A 10,036-nucleotide genomic window follows, 5' to 3' on the forward strand; every position below is an offset into this window, starting at 1 on the left:
CATATTTTAAATACAGAAATTAATTTTAACTTCACCCACTTAACACATATAAAAATTAATGCATAAAATAATCGTTTGATTTTTAAGAAAAATCTAACCAAAGTGATAAAATAATTTGAATTTTTAAAAAACTTTATTTTCTGGATATTGACACCAATGCTCATCAGAAATAAATTACTTGTCAGAAAGTGAGTATTTTAAATGTTTCCTTCCCTCTCCTCCCGCCGCTGTCAGGTTTAGCAAACTAGTTAGATGCCGTGACATCGACTAGCAAAAAGAAACCTTTAGAGCTTATGATATGGATTGTATATGGATTTCACTGGTATAACGCACGAAGGATCAGCTCGGAATCGGGATGGAACACAAGAGAAATTTTAGATCAACGTGATCTAATTTCTCAGGAGGTCTCAGCATGAAAATGGTAATGTTTGCGCACCCAGGCCACATGAACATAGTAACGTATGGACATGCAGGCCACATGAAAACCCTAACCCTAACCCTAACCCTAACCCTAACCCTAACCCTAATGTGCGCGTGCAGGCCACATGAAAATGGTAACATATGCATATGCAGGTCACTTGCCAAAATACAGTGGAAAGAGTCAGAGAGTCATCATGGAAATAGCCTCTCAAGACCAACTTGTCCATGCCTATCAATGTGCCTTCCAGTTCCAGCTCTATTGGCCCACTTTAGACCCCAAACCCTCTCATTAAGTGGAAAGCAAGAATTAGATTTCTCTTCTGCGGAAAGCTTTTGGGTGGGTGATATTTTTTCTCCTTAACCTTAACCGAACTGTCATCATTTCCTCTCAAAACTTCTGATTGCCTAGCAAGTTTTTGAAATCAGAACATTGCTTCTCTGCTTCTAGACCTGTGGATGGCCACTAATAATTCAAAGCTAAGTCCAGCAATGTGCACTCTCTGCTGCAGGAGAGTGTCAATGCCAATCCACCACTACTGTCACAGAACACACTGGAGGCTGTGGCAGCGTAGATGAGCTCTGCAAGCTCCCACATTTCCAACAGTGCCTCAGTAGATACTTGCACATGGTTTCCAAGGGCTAATTGGATCCATATATCCTGAGATAATATCTACTTTTATAAACTGCCAACCATGAGGAAAGATTGAATTTATTATTTCTTCCTGGTGAATGTTAGTTTTAGTAGTAACCATTGTTTGGTTAAAGAATTGACATCTAAAATCATCTTTCATGAGTTTCATTTCTCCCCCCTCTCTAAGCTTAGCTAGTCTTTAAGGTCAGTCTCCTGTTCCCTCAACCCTATCTCCAGTGAACCCCCGATTAGCTGGGAAAGACACTGAGCCTGCTCTCCAAACAATCCAGGAGCACCTCTGGCAAGTTCAGCATTCCTACACTACTCATAGGTCTGGTGTAGCTTGCTGGCTTGCTAAGATTATTCAGAGGGTCAAGTTTATTGCTGTGACCACTGGATTGTATACCTCTGGTTTTCCCTTCCTGAAGTCAACAATCAGCTCCTTAGTTTTGGTGACGTGAGTATAAGGTTGTTGTTGGTGCACCATTCAGCAAAGCTTTCAGTCTCCATCCTGTATTCTGGCTGATCTTCTTCCTTTAAAAACACACACTACTGTATTGTTAGCAAATTTATAGATGGTGTTATTGTCGTACCACAGCCTTGTGGTACTCTGGTACTGATGAAGATTATGAAGGAGGCGTTCTTATCAATCTTTACTGAACGTGGTCGAGAGGTGAGGAAATCCATTATCCAATTATGCAGTGGGGTATTAACTCCCAGGTCTTGGAGTTTGCTGATAAGTTTTGAGGGAATGATGGTGTTAAATGCCAAACTGTAGCATCCTGATGTATGAATCTTTGCTGTCCAGGTGTTCCAGGGCTTTGATTAGACCAGTGAGAAGGTATCTGCTGATGGGCGAACTGGAATGGATCCATGTCACTGCTTAGACAGGAGCTGATATGCTTCAACACCAGCCATTCAAAACACTTCATGCCTGTTGATCCAAGTGCTGCTGGTGGAGAAGGTGAACAAATTTAGGTTCTTAGGAGTCACTATCTCAGAGGATCTTTCCCGCACCCAACATACCAATGGCATTGTGAAGAAAGCACATCAGCGCCTCTACTTACTCATGAGTTTTAGAAGGTTTGTATCTTCTAACTAAACTTTTGGTCAATTGCTCTAATTTTTTGAAAATATGGTCCAGTGTTAAATTTAGTTTGATACTCTTGGAAACCATCCTGGAATGTTTTGCATCTTTAAAAAGAACCTTAAATGATATCATGACAATTTATATTTATGAATAAACTATTAATTTAATGGAGAATAACTGAAGTGCGTAATGCAGAGGCCAACCATACAATGTTTGTCCTGATTAAATTCTATTTTCAATAAAGGGCATGTTGTTGTTACATGATATTTTCTGCTTTAACTCTTTGTATGAGGTGAGCGGTAAAAGATGTTTTAGCTTCATGTAACCTGTTGACCAATGTCTAGGTTCAAGATTCCATTGATTGTCATGCAATAAAAATAGTGTCATATTACATGAAATTGCCTTTACCTGCTGTAAGGCAGACAGATTCACCATTGGCGGAAATTGCCTGAGACCCTTCTTACAATTAGAGAGAGAGAAGCAAAAAAGAATCGACCCCCCCAGAGTCACCGAGTGTCCGTGGATTCGCCTCCAGCGCTCTCGCAGCCTCGCAGCCACACAGAGTCCAGTCCACCGGCAACCCGAGCTCCAGATCTGCATCTAAATATCAAGCTTGAATGATCACATTAATATTTCATGGAAAATTAAGCATGGGCACAAATTTTCTTTCTTATCTTCTAAATAAATCTTCTTAATGCAGATTTAAGCCAATTAAAGGTTTTGGGCAATTAACACAAATTAGATTTTTTTCAATTAAATAAGTCACAGCCTTGTATTGAAGAATTCCTTTTTGGTTCCATATTCATAAAATGGGTTCTTTTTCTCACTCAACTGTATGAATACATTTTATTTTGATTGTCTATGTGGAGAAGACCATTTAATTAATAATCATAACCATTTACCACTTAACCATTCTGTGGCCTCCAGCTCAAGCGATGTACCATGACAACGGTATTATTCTTCCACATTTTCTCCAATATTTCTTTTTTCTTAATGGATTTGTCTCTGCCAGCATAATGACCAGTGTGGCAGACCACCAAGGGGCTCTGCAGCTGAAGGACACAAACACGTGGTGAGCTATTGGCGACTTGTGGGTGAGGAACCACACAGGCTGCGGGCTACTGGAGACTGGCATATGAGTGCCAGGTATTGGAACCAGGATTTGAGAGGATTCTGATGGCAACGAGGGCTCCCCAAGGGCCCTGCATACTGAAGGCCTCCTCATTGTGTCATAAGTTCAGATCTGGGCTCAGGTTGTCAATTATTTGAACTGAACTGGAGTCTTGTGTGGCTGTATAGGCTATGGGAGCACTGGAGGTGAATCCACGGATACTCAGTATCTCTGGGGGTGACTCTCTTTTGCTTTTATTTCTCTGATTGCAATGGTTGCCAGGCAATGCTAGTGGCAAATCTTTGTATGCTTTATGGCTGTGTGGCATAGAATTGTCTGGTCAGGCACACCTACTGGCTGATTGTACCTGTGGCCCCTCCCCACAGACTCCTGTATAAAGGTGAGTGTTCCACAGCCCACTCCTCAGTGCAGGACAGTCGAACAGTAGGGATGTGCCTTTGTTCTTAAGTGAATAAATGCCTATTGGCTTCTCAACAACAGCCTTTTGAGTATTTGATGTTGCATCAATGGCAGACTAAAGGCAATGATGTTAAATTTCAGTTTTATTACATGATAATAAATAGCATCTGATCTGTTCTGATGTATGCAGATGGTCTTCGACTTCCGACCTATGTGAGTTATGTCCACCCGTACGTACGCCCGATTAAATAAAAAATCTTTATTAAAACGACTGTACAAGTACTTATTTTGTATTTAAAGCACTGTACACAGTAGTCCCTGCTCCCAGCAGCAACCCGAAGTCCCCACTCCCCGCGGCAGCCCTAAGTCCCCCCTTCCGGTGCCAGCCCAAGGTCCCCAAGTTACGACCAACCCAAGTTACAATCAACCCAATTGTGGTCCTAAGTGAGGCATTCAGAATATACCTGGCACTCGTATGCCAGTCTCCAGTAGCCCGCAGCCTGTGTAGTTCCTCACCCACAAGGCGCCAATAGCTCACCACGTGTTTATGTCCTTCACCTGTAGTTCTATTGCCATTCTCTGGTTCCAAGGATATTGTGTCCCATGTGTGAGACTGATGTATTATAAAGCTATTAAGTGTATCTCTTAAACAAAATTGTTCATTGACAGGTACCATTTACTTGTAGTTGACAGAAAACCATTCTCCTTTGAACCCTTAAATATTACTCACCTCTGCCAAGCACAGTAGTGTTTGAGGAAGTTTGTAGGGCTGTATCATGGAGCCCCCCTCCTGATTCTTTAATCAGAATTACTGAGGGTGAAGAGAAGTGGCATAGCTGATAGAGCTGCGTTCTCACAGATATAGTGACTTAAATTCAGTCCTGACCTCAGGTGTCATCTGGAGATTTCACGTTATTCCTGTGATGCTGTGTATTTCCTAATGATATGCCAATAAGCTATTTGATAAAAATAAACCATCCCCCAGATGTGTTTATATCTGCAGAAAATTAGAGGGTATAAAAAACTTCCATTTCATTATTACAGCACATTTACACAGATATGCTTTTTTTAAAACAAAAATATTCTCATATTTTCATATAAACCTTCACCTGTTATATCGCAGACCAGCAGCAATAAAAATTCGCCAAGAGGATGTTATTGTTTTTCATTTAAAAGAATGTATTTATTAATAACTACTAATAATATAACTTAGCTAAACCCCAACTATGCCCGAATGTGTGTGTGAGAGAGAGAGTGAGAGAGAGAGAGAGAGAGAGTGTGTGTGTGTGTGTGTGTGTGTGTGTGTGTGTGTGTGTGCGTGTGTGTGTGAGTGTGTGTGTGAGTGTTTGTGTGTATATATGTGTGAATGTGTGTGTGTGAGTGAGTGTGTGTGTGTGTGAGTGTTTGTGTGTGTGTGTGTGTGTGTGTGTGTGTGAGTGTGTGCACGCGTGTGTGAATGTGTGTGAGTGAGTGTGTGAGTGTGTGTGTGAGAGTGTGTGTGTGAGTGTGTGTGCTAGTGTGTGAGTGTGAGTGTGAATGTGTGAGTAAATGTGTGTGTGTGAGTGTGTGTGCATGTTAGTGTGTGTGTGTGTATGTGGGTAGGAAAGGGCTTTGGCAAATACTAGAGCGCCTCAGATGCCCCCCAGAGATCCTCAACATGGTTATCCAACTGCACGAAAACCAACAAGGTCGGGTCAGATACAGCAATGAGCTCTCTGAACTCTTCTCCATTAATAATGGCGTGAAGCAAGGCTGCGTTCTTGCACCAACCCTCTTTTCAATCTTCTTCAGCGTGATACTGAAACAAGCCATGAAAGACCTCAACAATGAAGACGCTGTTTACATCCGGTGACGCACGGATGGCAGTCTCTTCAATCTGAGGCGCCTGCAAGCTTACACCAAGACACAAGAACAAGTTGTCCGTGAACTACTCTTTGCAGACGATGCCGCTTTAGCTGCCCATTCAGAGCCAGCTCTTCAGCGCTTGACGCCTTGTTTCGCAGAAACTGCCAAAATGTTTGGTCTGGAAGTCAGCCTGAAGAAAACTGAGGTCCTCCATCAACCAGCTCCCCACCATGACTACCAGCCTCCCCACATCTCCATCGGGCACACAAAACTCAAAACGGTCAACCAGTTTACCTATCTCGGCTGCACCATTTCATCGGATGCAAGGATCGACAACGAGATAGACAACAGACCCGCCAAGGCAAATAGCGCCTTTGGAAGACTACACAAAAGAGTCTGGAAAAACAACCAACTGAAAGACCTCACAAAGATTAGCGTATACAGAGCCATTGTCATACCCACACTCCTGTTCGGCTCCGAATCATGGGTCCTCTACCGGCATCACCTACGGCTCCTAGAACGCTTCCACCAGCGTTGTCTCCGCTCCATCCTCAACATCCATTGGAGCGCTTTCATCCCTAATGTCGAAGTACTCGAGATGGCAGAGACCGACAGCATCGAATCCATGCTGCTGAAGATCAAACTGCACTGGGTAGGTCACGTCTCCAGAATGGAGGACCCTCGCCTTCCCAAGATCATGTTATATGGCGAGCTCTCCACTGGCCACTGTGACAGAGGTGCACCAAAGAAGAGGTTCAAGGACTGCCTAAAGAAATCTCTTGGTGCCTGTCACATTGACCACCGCCAGTGGGCTGATATCGCCTCAAGCCGTGCATCTTGGCGCCTCACAGTTCGGCGGGCAGCAACCTCCTTTGAAGAAGACCGCAGAGCCCACCTCACTGACAAAAGGCAAAGGAGGAAAAACCCAACACCCAACCCCAACCAACCAATTTTCCCCTGCAGCCGCTGCAACCGTGTCTGCCTGTCCCGCATCGGACTTGTCAGCCACAAACGAGCCTGCAGCTGACGTGGACATTACCCCTCCATAAATCTTCGTCCGCGAAGCCAAGCCAAAGAGTATGTGGGTGTGAGTGTGTATGAATGTGTGAGTGTGTGTGCATGTGTGAGAGTGTGTGATTGTGTGTGTGTGAGTGTGTGTGTATGTGTGTGACAGTGTGCGCGCGAGCGTGTGTGTATGTGTGTGTGTGAGTGTGTGTGAGAATGTGTGTGTGTGTGTGAGAGTGTGTGTGAGAGTGTGTGTGTGAGTGTGAGTTTGTGTGTGAGCGTGAGTGTTTGTGTGTATGTATGTGTGAGTGTGTGTGTGCGAGTGTGTGTGTGTGTGTGTGTGTGTGTGCGTGTGTGTGTGTGTGTGTGTGTGTGTAGTACCAAACCATTATAGCTTAGGCATAATTCTGGAAAGTCATTCCAAATGTCAGGTTTAGAAGTCCATAGTTGAAATATGGTCTTTTAAAACTGATGGCCGGAAGGAGGTGAGAGAGAATGAGTGACAAGGCCTGCTGAAAACTCACACAAATCCTTCTGTAGTTTCTTGCTGAGAAATCTCCTTTCAGATGAACAGCTCCTGTCTTCCTTTTCCTTGCATAGGGGAAACAAAACTAGTGATTTCCTCGATGCTTCCAAAACCCAACACCTTGATGCTGCAATTCTCCTGCTTCCTTTACCCAGATACAGTTCAATCAAAATGACCTTTTCTTTGGTCACGGTGGTTCAATAATTCCCCTGGCATGGAGAATCAGCCGAATTGTCCATTTCACACAGAATCACCCCTACCTCCATGTTCATCAGATGGCTGGTCAATAATGAAATCCTATTTCTTTAACTGTTCCACTCACATCACTCTCTGTAAGTATCCCATGACATGAATCTCTCACCGCCTGTTTTCCTGGATAAATAACCATCATCTTCCTCCAGAGCACCAACTTTGTTTATAATTTGTACTTGACGGTCTCACCACAACTGAGAATGGTTGCAGCCCGTCTTAACCCTTACAGTGACAGTCACACTAAATGAAATGGGAGCTTGTAGTACATCAAATAACCTATTCAGAATATAAGCGAAATCCAGCATCACAGGGATAACGTGGAAACTCCACCTGAGGTCCAAGTGACAGAAGAACTAAAGAAATGTTGGTTGACATGTGAAGGAGAATAGATTGTGGGGTTGCAGGGCTCTGTGATGCAGCAAGCCAACACAAAACACAATAAGACTGTACTACAGGCTTTAATCAACTCAAACTCTGTACACACAAGTCTTAATATCTTTGCTGGCTCCACGTGCCTGACTGAACCCGCAGGGGCCGGCTCAAGCCTATATACAGGCTGGCGGTTGACAGCCGGCCAGGCGGGGCCAGCCCCCCAGGTTACCTACCTGCAGGTACAGTGGTTGCCCCCTCTGCAGTAGGCTGGTAGGAGTGCGGCCAGTGTTGTGGTTGTACCACCACAGAGCCAGCAGCTGGGAAGGTGGGAAGCATAAACTGTATGTAAATAGGTGCTTGCTGATTGGTAATGGCTGGTATCATTGCATTTCCAGTCTGGAAACTGACCCCTTGTGACTTTAAAGTGTATTGAGGTGAGAGGGAAGAACCTGCAAATGAAACAAATATCGATTGAAACCCAGACAAACGCACCCTGATTGACAGGGCATCCTGTTTCAAATGTATCACATGGACACGTTGATGAAGAATGATTGTCCTTAAGTGCGAAAGGGAGTTTCATATTTTTAGAAGATTAACAACATGATAAAAATCTTTCCCTCTGAGTCACACTAATTTGTGCAGTACTCACTTAACTGCCAAATTTTATAACAAAGCCCAAGTTAAAAGAAGATAATGGTCTTCAGACTACAACTACTATGTGGGAATTGTTGGAACACTGAAGATTTGTATGAGAAATGTGGGAATATTTTGGATTTATAAAAAGCACATCTACTTAACTAGAAATTATTAGGTAAATGTGCTGTAATAATGAAAAGGATATGTGTTTTTTACACTCTCTAATTTTCTGCAGATATAAATACATGCCACATCATCCCTGGTTTGTGGTCTGGGAGGCAGACAACATGATTAATTTTATTTTGCACAATGCAGTCCAAGACTTTATTTACATGGCAGACTGCAACGGCTTCCAGACAGACAATGTGTTTGCTTTTCACAACTGGGGAAAGCATTTTGAATAGAGGTGTCAGTATTAATTAAAGACAAAATTGCATGTTTGAAGCAGTGGGGGTGGGGGGGGGGGGTGGGGAGGGGGGTCCTGCAGGTTGCAATTATTCGTCCATTACCAGCAAGGAGGATGACAGCAGCGCAGCAGATAGTGGTTCAGCCTCAAAGCTCCAGGGTCCTGGGTTCCATCCTGACCACAGGCTTTCCACTTTATCCCTGTCACCCCAAGTGTTTCCTTTGCATTTCTCTCACATCCCAATGATGTGCCAGTACGTTAAGTGCCCCGCAGAGTAAATAAAATAAGTTGCAGAGTGTTGCTGGACATAGGACAGAGAATAAATTGCAGGGCTACAAGGAAATCAAAGGGGGCCAATAGACCTTTCTCATAGGAGCTGGCACCGATCCAGTCATCCAAATGACTGTCCTCTACAGTACAGAGCAAACAAGCATAATATTGCTTGAGTATTAAATTACAATCACAGCGTCTGCAGACTTTCTTGTTGCAGCACAATATTACTTTTCTTTCATTACTGAATCCGATGTAAAGGCGGCTGGCACTTTAAAAAGTGGTTCCACAGCTTGGTGTTAAGCTCCCACGTTTCAGAATTACCCTCACTAGCGTGCCCCTAGAATTTGCAATTTCTGACACCTGCTAACAACGTCAAGGGAAGTCTATGCCACATGGATATGGTGCCGGTACATCTTGTTTTACCAGTGAGCTTCTGATGGCTACATTTGATTAATTTAAACAAATAACTCATTGGATAATTTGACTTACCCGAGGCAGCAAATTAAGAAGCTGTGAATTGGAATGTGTGGCATTAACAGCTCTACAGCAACTAATCATGAGGACTGAATAATCAAATGTCAGACATGGCTTGAAGGTAGACTGAAAACAGGGCGCGCAAATGTTTGGAGTGTGAAAATGATTTTTAAACCAGACTGTTAGGTCAAACTGGCCCAGAAAGAGTTCACTGACTGCTTCAACTTCAGGTCATTCGGAGAATTTCAGTCACTGCCTGGCTAGCTGCATTCTTGTGTGGTGAAGCAGTTTCAATTTCCAGCTAACAGGTCTGATTAAGGGGTTGCGTACACTTTAAAGGTGACTATAGAAGGACAGAACATAATTTACCGTACTAAGCTTCAAAATCAATTTCACATACTGTTTGTCCTTGACGAAAGTTAGCGTAGCGGTTAGCACAATGCTATTACAGCGCCAGCAACTGGGGGTCAAATCTGGTGCTGTCTGTAATGAGTTTGTACATTGTCCCCACATCTGTGTGGGTTTCCTCTGGATGTTCTGGTTTCCTCATACGGTTCAAAATGTGCCGGTGTTGT

General features: G+C 43.5%; 1 long non-coding RNA gene across 2 annotated transcripts; it reads right to left on the reverse strand.

Annotated features, from left to right (window-relative positions):
- Window positions 1-494: 494 nt before the first annotated feature.
- On the reverse strand, window positions 495-9,588 carry LOC138747919 (uncharacterized). 2 transcript variants are annotated; one of them, XR_011347725.1, is made up of 3 exons: window positions 9,477-9,588; window positions 2,652-2,741; window positions 495-2,000 (listed from the first exon to the last, which is right to left on the reverse strand). It is a non-coding gene; the product is annotated as an uncharacterized lncRNA (long non-coding RNA). The 2 variants fall into 2 exon arrangements; XR_011347726.1 differs by having other exon boundaries at window positions 2,652-2,753.
- Window positions 9,589-10,036: the final 448 nt, after the last annotated feature.

The sequence above is a fragment of the Narcine bancroftii genome, chromosome 13 (genome assembly GCF_036971445.1).
Source record: "Narcine bancroftii isolate sNarBan1 chromosome 13, sNarBan1.hap1, whole genome shotgun sequence".
Classification (NCBI taxonomy): Eukaryota; Metazoa; Chordata; class Chondrichthyes; order Torpediniformes; family Narcinidae; genus Narcine; species Narcine bancroftii.